Genomic DNA, 11,983 nt, shown 5'->3' with positions numbered 1-11,983 from the left:
TTATTTAGGTGTCATTGGTTATAGTTAAGACATTTCTTAGCCAATAAACTGTGAATTTGGACAAATTCCAGAAAATCCAACAGCGCATTGGAAGAATGCAGTGAGGAGTTTCCATCACATTGCTGGTGAGTGTTCTTAGAATCTTGACTTGGCGTTTGGTTTTCGACAGCGAGCAGCTCGAGAGCTGAGGCCATATGCAGTGGTGTAGTGGAGGTTATACGCATGTATACGCCACGTATTTTTCATTGGACATTGTGTATACACATCGTGGGGATTAAGCAGTGTATCAAAATAGTATTGTGGAGGTATACACCATATCAATGAATAAGGCTGATTGAACAGATCAGAATGTCAGACCCGGCGCCAGGAAAAGGTGACTAAGGGCCCATTTGAAACCGGCGAGGGGGCAAATCTATTTGTGTGTGTGTGTGTGTGTGGGGGGGGGGTGCATTGGAATTATATTGAATTCTACTTATATCACAATAAACATGAAGTTCAAATGCCTAGACTCTGAGATCATTGAGTGCTTTTGAAGTGACAAGTAGGCTACAGATTTCGTGCCAATCCGCTGCAGTTTATCAACACAATGAACAGCGCTCTGCACAATAAAGCAAGGCCGTTTTGGTAATGAATGTAGGCCACAAGAGATATTCCCCTATTACAAACAGCCTATGTGAATGCAGCCATACACACAGCTGTCTAACCAAAATAATGCCAACTAAAAGCTGAAAGTAGTTGCCTAGTTAATCATGCATGCAAACAAAAATAGTGAATAACAGTTTGGTTTAGAATACTGACAACTGCGAATGGAACAAATGAACGCCAACACACCACGGTCCCAGGTAGGCAAGTCGGCCCAGTAAACAAAATATCAGAATTATAAAGGCATGGCACAATCTATATTTAGGTTAGTTACTTAAACAGTTAACAAAATATCAGATTTATAAAGGCATGATTCAGTCTATATTTAGGTTAGTTACTTAAACAGTAAACAAAATATCAGATTTATAAAGGCATGACAATCTATATTTAGGTTAGTTACTTTAACAGTAAACAAAATATCATCTATAAAGGCATGACAATCTATATTTAGGTTAGTTACTTAAACAGTAAACAAAAGATCAGATTTATAAAGGCATGACAATCTATATTTAGGTTAGTTACTTTAACAGTAAACAAAATATCAGATCTATAAAGGCATGACAATCTATATTTAGGTTAGTTACTTTAACAGTAAACAAAATATCAGATCTATAAAGGCATGACAATCTATATTTAGGTTAGTTACTTTAACAGTAAACAAAATATCAGATCTATAAAGGCATGACAATCTATATTTAGGTTAGTTACTTTAACAGTAAACAAAATATCAGATTTATAAAGGCATGACAATCTATATTTAGGTTAGTTACTTTAACAGTAAACAAAATATCAGATTTATAAAGGCATGACAATCTATATTTAGGTTAGTTACTTTAACAGTAAACAAAATATCAGATTTATAAAGGCATGACAATCTATATTTAGGTGAGTTACTTAAACAGTAAACAAACGCAGTAAACAAAAGGCAAATGAAAATCTAAATAACCAAAACATAGCCTACAGCCCTAAACTCAATGTAGGACCTCAACCATTTCCACTGCATTTTTCATTATTTCCCTGTAATCATAGGTCTGACAGTGGTGTAAAGTACTTAAGTCGTTTTTTGGGGTATCTGTACTTTACTATTTTTTATTTTTGACTACTTTTACTTCACTACATTCCTTCAGAAAATATTGTACTTTTTACTCCATACATTTCTTTTTTTTTATTTTACCTTTATTTAACTAGGCAAATCAGTTAAGAACAATTTCTTATTTTCAATGACGGCCTAGGAACAGTGGGTTAACTGCCTAATATAATGTATATAAAAATGTCAGTCTCTCAATGTGCAAAACTGATAGAGACATACCCCAAGCGACTTACAGCTGTAATCGCAGCAAAAGGTGGCGCTACAAAGTATTAACTTAAGGGGGCTGAATAATTTTGCACACCCAATTTTTCAGTTTTTGATTTGTTAAAAAAGTTTGAAATATCCAATAAATGTCGTTCCACTTCATGATTGTGTCCCACTTGTTGTTGATTCTTCACAAAAAATACAGTTTTATATCTTCACGTTTGAAGCCTGAATTTTGGCAAAAGGTCGCAAAGTTCAAGGGGGCCGAATACTTTCGCAAGGCACTGTACGTATACATATGAGATGAATAATGTAGGGTATGTAAACATTATATTAGGTAGCATTGTTTAAAGTGGCGAGTGATATATTTTACATCATTTCCCATCAATTCCCATTATTAAAGTGGCTGGAGTTGAGTCAGTGTGTTGGCAGCAGCCACTCAATGTTAGTGGTTGCTGTTTAACAGTCTGATGGCCTTGAGATAGAAGCTGTTTTTCAGTCTCTCGGTCCCAGCTTTGATGCACCTGTACTGACCTCGCCTTCTGGATGATAGCGGGGTGACCAGGCAGAGGCGCTGCTGCGCCTTCTTCAAGATGCTGTCTGTGTGGGTGGACCAATTCAGTTTGTCTGTGATGTGTATGATAAAGGAACTTAAAACTTACTACCCTCTCCACTACTGTTCCATCGATGTGGATAGGGGGGTGTCCCCTCTGCTGTTTCCTGAAGTCCACAATCATCTCCTTAGTTTTGTTGACGTTGAGTGTGAGGTTATTTTCCTGACACCACACTCTGAGGGCCCTCACCTCCTCCCTGTAGGCCGTCTCGTCGTTGTTGGTAATCAAGCCTACCACTGTTGTGTCGTCCGCAAACTTGATGATTGAGTTGGAGGCGTGCGTGGCCACGCAGTCGTGGGTGAACAGGGAGTACAGGAGAGGGCTCAGAACGCACCCTTGTGGGGCCCCAGTGTTGAGGATCAGCGGGGTGGAGATGTTGTTGCCTACCCTCACCACATGGGGGCGGCCCGTCAGGAAGTCCAGTACCCAGTTGCACAGGGCGGGGTCGGGACCCAGGGTCTCGAGCTTGATGACGAGCTTGGAGGGTACTATGGTGTTAAATGCCAATCTGTCGTCGATGAACAGCATTCTCACATAGGTATTCCTCTTGTCCAGATGGGTTAGGGCAGTGTGCAGTGTGGTTGAGATTGCATCGTCTGTGGACCTATTTGGGCGGTAAGCGGGTGGAGTGGGTCTAGGGTGTCAGGTAGGGTGGAGGTGATATGGTCCTTGACTAGTCTCTCAAAGCACTTCATGATGACGGAAGTGAGTGCTACGGGGCGGTAGTCATTTAGCTCAGTTACCTTAGCTTTCTTGGGAACAGGAACAATGGTGGCCCTCTTGAAGCATGTGGGAACAGCAGACTGGTATAGGGATTGATTGAATATGTCCGTAAACACACCAGCCAGCTGGTCTGCGCATGCTCTGAGGGCGCGGCTGGGGATGCCGTCTGGGCCTGCAGCCTTGCGAGGGTTAACACGTTTAAATGTTTTACTCACCTCGGCTGCAGTGAAGGAGAGTCCGCATGTTTTTGTTGCAGGCCGTGTCAGTGGCACTGTATTGTCCTCAAAGCGGGCAAAAAAGTTATTTAGTCTGTCTGGGAGCAAGACATCCTGGTCCGTGACTGGGATGGTTTTCTTTTTGTAGTCCGTGATTGACTGTAGACCCTGCCACATACCTCTTGTGTCTGAGCCGTTGAATTGAGATTCTACTTTGTCTCTATACTGACGCTTAGCTTGTTAGATAGCCTTGCGGAGGGAATAGCTGCACTGTTTGTATTCGGTCATGTTTCCAGTCACCTTGCCCTGATTAAAAGCATTGGTTCGCGCTTTCAGTTTCACGCGAATGCTGCCATCAATCCACGGTTTCTGGTTTGGGAATTTTTTTATCGTTGCTATGGGAACGACATCTTCAACGCACGTTCTAATGAACTCGCACACCGAATCAGCGTATTCATCAATGTTGTTGTCTGACGCAATACGAAACATATCCCAGTCCACGTGATGGAAGCAGTCTTGGAGTGTGGAATCAGCTTGGTCTGACCAGCGTTGGACAGGCCTCAGCGTGGGAGCTTCTTGTTTTAGTTTCTGTCTGTAGGCATGGATCAGCAAAATGGAGTCGTGGTCAGCTTTTCCGAAAGGAGGGCGGGGCAGGGCCTTATATGCTTCGCGGAAATTAGAATAACAATGATCCAAGGTTTTGCCAGCCCTGATTGCGCAATCGATATGCCGATACAATTTAGGGAGTCTTGTTTTCAGATTAGCCTTGTTAAAATCCCCAGCTACAATGAATGCAGCCTCAGGATGTATGGATTCCAGTTTGCAAAGAGTCAAATAAAGTTCGTTCAGAGCCATCGGTGTGTCTGCTTGGGGGGAATATATACGGCTGTGATTATAATCGAAGAGAATTCTCTTGGTAGATAATGCGGTCAACATTTGATTGTGAGGAATTCTAAATCAGGTGATTTGAGTTCCTGTATGTTTCTGTGATCACACCACGTCTCGTTAGCCATAAGGCATATGCCCCCGCCCCTCTTCTTACCAGAAAGATGTTTGTTTCTGTCGGCGCGATGCGTGGAGAAACCCGCTGGCTGCACCGACTCCGATAGCGTCTCTCCAGTGAGCCATGTTTCCGTGAAGCAAAGAACGTTAAAGTCTCTGATGTCCCTCTGGAATGCTACCCTTGCTCGGATTTCATCAACCTTGTTGTCAAGAGACTGGACATTGGCGAGAAGAATGCTAGGGAGTGGTGCACAATGTGCCCGTCTCCGGAGACTGACCAGAAGACCGCCTCGTTTCCCTCTTTTACGGAGTCGTTTTTTTGGGTCACCGCCTGGGATCCATTCCGTTGTCCTGGGTGAAAGGCAGAACACAGGATCTGCTTCGCGAAAGTCATATTCTTGGTCGTACTGATGGTGAGTTGACGCTGCTCTTATATTCAGTAGTTCTTCTCGACTGTATGTAATGAAACCTAAGATGACCTGGGGTACTAATGTAAGAAATAACACGTAAAAAAACAAAATGTCATGTCTTGTTATGTCTGTTCCTGTCCTTTCTCTTCACTCTGTCTCTCTCTGCTGGTCTTTTTAGGTTACCTTCTCTGTCTCTCATTCTTCAGCTGTTCTACATCTCCCCTAACTAGCTCATTCACTCTTTCCCACCTGTTCTCTCTTCCCCCTCTGATTAGGTCTCTATTTCTCTCTGTTCCTGCTACTTTCAGTGTCTGATTCTTGTTTGTGTTTTTGATGCCAGAAGCAAGCTGTCGTCCCGTTTGCTTCCACCTTGTCCTATCCTGTCGGAGTCTGCCTGGCAGGTGCATCCTGCATTATACTAACGTTCTTTTTGTTCCATTGACTACGTTGGAAGAGGATTTATGCCATTCCTGTTTTTCATTAAAGAACTCTGTTTTCTGTTAAAACCGCTTTTGGGTCTTCACTCAAGTACATAACAGAAGAATCAGACCAAGAATGGACCCAGCGGCTCCGGACCCTTTTCACTCCGCCGTCGAGATCCAGGGAGCGATGCTAGGCAGACACGAGGAGGAATTGTCTGCTGCTCGACATGCCGTTGAGACCCTGGCCGTCCAAGTCTCCGACCTCACAAGACAGGTTCACCAACTCCACCTCGATCCACCGCCCACTTCCAGGGTTTCCGAGTCTCCGGAGCCCAGGATCAACAACCCGCCGTGTTACTCTGGGGAGCCCACTGAGTGCCGCTCATTCCTCACTCAGTGTGATGTGGTGTTCTCTCTCCAGCCCAACACTTACTCCAGGAGCGCAGCCCGCATCGCCTATGTCATTTCTCTCCTTACCGGACGGGCGCGTGAGTGGGGCACGGCAATCTGGGAGGCGAGGGCTGAGTGTATTAACCAGTATCAGGACTTTAAGGAGGAGATGATACGGGTTTTTGACCGTTCTGTTTTTGGGGAGGAGGCTTCCAGGGCCCTGTCTTCCCTATGTCAGGGGAATCGATCCATAACGGATTATTCTATTGAGTTTCGCACTCTCGCTGCCTCTAGTGACTGGAACGAGCCGGCTTTGCTCGCTCGTTTTCTGGAGGGTCTCCTCGTCGAGGTTAAGGATGAGATCCTCTCCCGGGAGGTTCCTTCCAGTCTGGACTCCTTAATAGCTCTCGCTATTCGCATAGAGCGACGGTTTGATCTTCGTCGCCGAGCTCGTGGAAAGGAGCTCGCGTTCTCCGTTGCTCCCCTCTCCACATCACTGCCACCTGCCGCATCATTACCACCCTCCTCCGCCGGCTCGGATGCTGAGCCTATGCAGCTGGGGGGTATCCGCATCTCGGCCAAGGAGAAGGAACGGAGAATCACCAATCGCCTCTGTCTCTACTGCGGCTCCGCTGGTCATTTTGTCACCTCATGTCCAGTAAAAGCCAGAGCTCATCAGTAAGAGGAGGGCTACTGGTGAGCGCAACTACTCAGGCCTCTCCTTCTGGATCACGCACTACCTTTCCGGTCCATCTCCGCTGGCCCGGTTCATCTGCTTCCTGCAGTGCCTTGATAGACTCTGGGGCGGAGGGCTGTTTTATGGACGAGACCTGGGCTCGGGAACATGACATTCCTCTCAGACAGTTAGGGAGCCCACGGCCTTGTTCGCTTTAGATGGTAGTTCTCTCCCCAAGATTCAGCGTGAGACGCTGCCTTTAACCCTCACTGTCTCTGGTAATCATAGCGAAACCATTTCTTTTCTAATTTTTCGTTCACCTTTTACACCTGTTGTTTTGGGTCATCCCTGGCTAGTGCGCCATAACCCTTCTATTAATTGGTCTAGTAATACTATCCTATCCTGGAATGTTTCTTGTCATGTGACCTGTTTAATGTCTGCTATCCCTCCTGTTTCCTCTGTCTCTTCTTCACAGGAGGAGCCTGGCGATTTGACAGGGGTGCCGGAGGAGTATCACGATCTGCGCACGGTGTTCAGTCGTTCCAAGGCCACTTCTCTCCCTCCACACCGGTCGTATGACTGTAGTATTGATCTCCTTCCGGGAACTACTCCCCCGGGTAGATTATACTCTCTGTCGGCTCCCGAACGTAAGGCTCTCGAGGATTATTTGTCGGTTTCGCTCGACGCCGGTACCATAGTCTCCTCCTCCTCTCCCGCCGGAGCGGGGTTTTTTTTTGTTCAGAAGAAGGACGGGTCCCTGCGCCCATGCGTGGATTATCGAGGGCTGAATGACATAACAGTTAAGAATCGTTATCCGCTTCCTCTTATGTCTTCAGCCTTCGAGATCCTGCAGGGAGCCAGGTTTTTCACCAAATTGGACCTTCGTAACGCCTACCATCTCGTGCGCATCAGGGAGGGGGACGAGTGGAAGACGGCGTTTAACACTCCGTTAGGGCACTTTGAATACCGGGTTCTTCCTTTCGGCCTCGTTAACGCTCCAGCTGTCTTTCAGGCACTAGTTAACGACGTCCTGAGAGACATGCTGAACATTTTTGTTTTCGTTTACATGGACGATATCCTGATTTTTTCACCGTCTCTCTCGATTCATGTTCAGCACGTTCGACGCGTCCTCCAGCGCCTTTTGGAGAACTGTCTTTATGTGAAGGCTGAGAAGTGCACTTTTCATGCCGCCTCTGTCCCTTTTCTCGGTTCCGTTATTTCCGCTGAGGGCATTAAGATGGATCCCGCTAAGGTCCAGGCTGTCATTGATTGGCCCGTTCCTAAGTCACGCGTCGAGCTGCAGCGCTTTCTGGGCTTCGCTAATTTCTATCGTCGTTTCATCCGTAATTTCGGTCAGGTGGCAGCTCCCCTCACAGCCCTTACTTCTGTTAAGACGTGCTTTAAGTGGTCCGTTTCCGCCCAGGGAGCTTTTGATCTTCTTAAGAATCGTTTTACATCCGCACCTATTCTTGTTACACCTGACATCTCTAGTCAGTTTGTTGTTGAGGTTGACGCGTCAGAGGTGGGCGTGGGAGCCATTCTTTCTCAGCGCTCTCTCTCTGACGGCAAGGTCCATCCTTGCGCGTTTTTCTCTCATCGCTTATCGCCGTCAGAACGTAACTATGATGTTGGTAATCGCGAACTGCTCGCCATCCGCTTAGCCCTAGGCGAATGGCGACAGTGGTTGGAGGGGGCGACCGTTCCTTTTGTCGTTTGGACTGACCATAGGAACCTTGAGTACATCCGTTCAGCCAAACGACTTAATGCGCGTCAGGCTCGTTGTGCTCTGTTTTTCGCTCGTTTCGAGTTTGTTATTTCTTATCGTCCGGGCTCAAAAAACACCAAGCCTGATGCTTTATCTCGTCTCTTCAGTTCTTCTGAGGTCTCCACCGACCCCGAGGGGATTCTCCCTGAGGGGCGTGTTGTCGGGTTGACTGTCTGGGGAATTGAGAGGCAGGTAAAGCAAGCACTCGCTCACACTCCGTCGCCGCGAGCTTGTCCTAGGAACCTTCTGTTCGTTCCCGTTCCTACTCGTCCGGCCGTTCTTCAGTGGGCCCACTCTGCCAAGTTAGCCGGCCACCCCGGCGTTCGGGGTACGCTCGCTTCCATTCGCCAGCGTTTCTGGTGGCCCACTCGGGAACGTGACGCGCGATTTGTCGCCGCTTGTTCGGTCTGCGCGCAGACTAAATCTGGGAACTCTCCTCCTGCCGGCCGTCTCAGACCGCTTCCCATTCCCTCTCGACCGTGGTCTCACATCGCTTTAGATTTTATCACCGGACTGCCTTCATCAGCGGGAAGACAGTTATTCTTACGGTTGTCGATAGATTCTCTAAGGCGGCTCATTTCATTCCTCTCGATAAGCTCCCTTCTGCTAAGGAGACGGCTCAGATCATTATCGAGAATGTTTTCCGAATTCATGGCCTTCCGTCTGACGTCGTTTCCGACAGAGGCCCGCAGTTCACGTCTCAATTTTGGAGGGAGTTTTGCCGTTTGATTGGGGCTTCCGTCAGTCTCTCGTCCGGCTTTCATCCCCAGTCTAACGGTCAAGCCGAACGGGCCAATCAGACTGTTGGTCGCATTTTACGCAGTCTTTCTTTTCGTAACCCTGCGTCTTGGTCAGAACAGCTCCCTGGGCAGAGTACGCCCACAACTCGCTTCCCTCGTCTGCTACCGGTCTATCCCCTTTTCAGAGTAGCCTCGGGTACCAGCCTCCGCTGTTCTCATCTCAGCTCGCCGAGTCCTGCGTCCCCTCCGCTCAGGCTTTTGTCCAGCGTTGCAGCGCACCTGGAAGGGGGTCAGGTCGGCACTTTGCCGTAATAGGGCGCAGACTGTGAGGGCCGCTAATAAGCGTAGGACCAAGAGTCCTAGATATTGTTGCGGTCAGAGAGTATGGCTCTCCACTCAGAACCTTCCCCTTAAGACAGCTTCTCGCAAGTTGGCCCCGCGGTTCATTGGTCCGTTCCGTATTTCTCAGGTCATTAATCCTGTCGCAGTGCGACTTCTTCTCCCGCTATCTTCGTCGCGTCCACCCGGTCTTCCATGTCTCCTGTGTTAAGCCCGTTCTTCGCGCCCCGCTCGTCCCTCCCCCATCCTTGTCGAGGGCGCACCCATCTACAGGGTTCGTAAGATTTTGGACATGCGCCCTCGGGGCCGTGGTCATCAGTACCTAGTGGATTGGGAGGGGTACGGTCCTGAGGAGAGGAGTTGGGTTCCCTCTCGGGACGTGCTGGACCGTTCGCTGATCGATGATTTCCTCCGTTGCCGCCAGGTTTCCTCCTCGAGTGCGCCAGGAGGCGCTCGGTGAGTGGGGGGGGGGTACTGTCATGTCTTGTTATGTCTGTTCCTGTCCTTTCTCTTCACTCTGTCTCTCTCTGCTGGTCTTTTTAGGTTACCTTCTCTGTCTCTCATTCTTCAGCTGTTCTACATCTCCCCTAACTAGCTCATTCACTCTTTCCCACCTGTTCTCTCTTCCCCTCTGATTAGGTCTCTATTTCTCTCTCTGTTCCTGCTACTTTCAGTGTCTGATTCTTGTTTGTGTTTTTGATGCCAGAAGCAAGCTGTCGTCCCGTTTGCTTCCACCTTGTCCTATCCTGTCGGAGTCTGCCTGGCAGGTGCATCCTGCATTATACTAACGTTCTTTTTGTTCCATTGACTACGTTGGAAGAGGATTTATGCCATTCCTGTTTTTCATTAAAGAACTCTGTTTTCTGTTAAAACCGCTTTTGGGTCTTCACTCAAGTACATAACACAAAAACAAAAAACTGCATAGTTTCCTAGGAACGCGAAGCGAGGAGGCCATCTCTGACTCATCCAGCTATAACGCATAAAATTCACTGGCTTGTATGTGTAACCGATGTGAAATGGCTAGCTAGTAAGCGGTGGTGCGCGCTAATAGCGTTTCAATTGGGTGACCTCACTCACTCTGAGACCTGAAGTAGTTGTTCACCTTGCTCTGCAAGAGCCGTGGCTTTTGTGGCGCGATGGGTAACGATGCTTCGTGGGTGACTGTTGTCGGTGTGCAGAGGGTCCCTGGTTCGAGCCCGGTTCGGGGCGAGGGGGACGGACGAAAGCTATACTGTTACATATGCAAAGCAGTAATTGTTCCAAAACATCTCCCACCATGTCACTGATGTGTCGTGAAACAGTGTTGTTCGATGAAGACATTGTCTGTATAGTTTTGTTTGTTTTTCCCTCAGCATTGTCCCAGCCATAACCATAATAGAATGTATCTATTTCTATGATGAAACATACCGATATGTAGCTATATACCCAGGTGCGTCATTTGAGTTATTGCATTGAAATTATATTAAATTCTGCTAATATCACGCTATACCCCAAAAAACATTAAAGTTCCAATGCTTTTGACCAAGAAGTGACAGGTTGGCGTGAAATCTCTGCGGAGCTCCATGGACAACGGCCTACACACTAAAGCAGCTAGACTGTTTCTTACCTTTTCAGGAGATACACATTTCCATGTCCTTTCAAACAGCCTATAACTAATTACAAAAACACTATTCCTTGTGTTTCGATCAGTAGCATATATGCTAAACGTTATAGCCTATTGTTTGATTGGTTTTTACTTTCCTAAAACAATAATTGTCCACCTCACGCTGTCAGAGATTTGAGTACTGAATGCATCAGGGCATTGCATGCATAGGCCTCTTAGCTTAGACGTCCACTGTATTACACTAAAATTACCAAAAGTATGTGGACACCTGCTCGTCAAACATCTCAATCCAAAATCATGGGCATTAATATGGAGTTGTTCCCCCCTTTGCTGCTAGAACAGCCTCCACTCTTCTGGGAAGGCTTTCCATTAGATGTTGGAACATTGCTACCGAGGCTTCCATTCAGCCACAAGAGCATTAGTGGGGTCGGGCAGCGATGTTGGGCGATTGTAGGCCTGGCTCGTGGTTGGCTTTCCAATTCATCCCAAAGGTGGTCGATGGGGTTGAGGTCAGGGCTCTGTGCAGGCCATTCAAGTTCTTCCACACCGATCTCAACCAACCATTTCTGAATGGACCTCGCTTTGTAAACGGGGGCATTGTCATGCTGAAGCAGGAAAGGGCCTTCCCCAAACTGTTGCCACAAAGTCAGAAGCACAGAATCGTCTAGAATATCATTGTATGCTGTAGTGTTAAGATTTCCCTTCACTGGAACTAAGGGGCCTAGCCCCAGACCATTACTCCTCCTTCACCAAACTTTACAGTTGGCACTATGCATTGGGAAAGGTAGCATTCTCCTGGCATCCGGCAAACCCAGATTCGTCCGTCAGACTGCCAGATGGTGAAGAGTGATTCATCATTCCAGAGAACTCGTTTCCACTGCTCTAGAGTCCAATGGTGGCGAGCTTTACATCACTCCAGCCGACGTTTGGCATTCCGCATGGTGATCTTAGGCTTGTGTGCGGCAGCTTGGCCACGGAAACCCATTTCATGAAGCTCCCAACGAACAGTTCTTGTGCTGACGTTGCTACCAGAGACAGTTTGGAACTCGGTAGTGAATGTTGCAACCGAGGACAGACGATTTTTAAGTGCTTCAGCGGTCTCGTTCTGTGAGCTTGTGTGGCCTACCACTTCGCGGCTGAGTCGTTGT

Source organism: Oncorhynchus masou, chromosome 11 (assembly GCF_036934945.1).
Source record: "Oncorhynchus masou masou isolate Uvic2021 chromosome 11, UVic_Omas_1.1, whole genome shotgun sequence".
In the NCBI taxonomy this organism is placed as follows: Eukaryota; Metazoa; Chordata; class Actinopteri; order Salmoniformes; family Salmonidae; genus Oncorhynchus; species Oncorhynchus masou.
The sequence above is the reverse complement of the archived record's forward strand: the minus strand, read 5'-3'. Positions refer to the sequence as shown.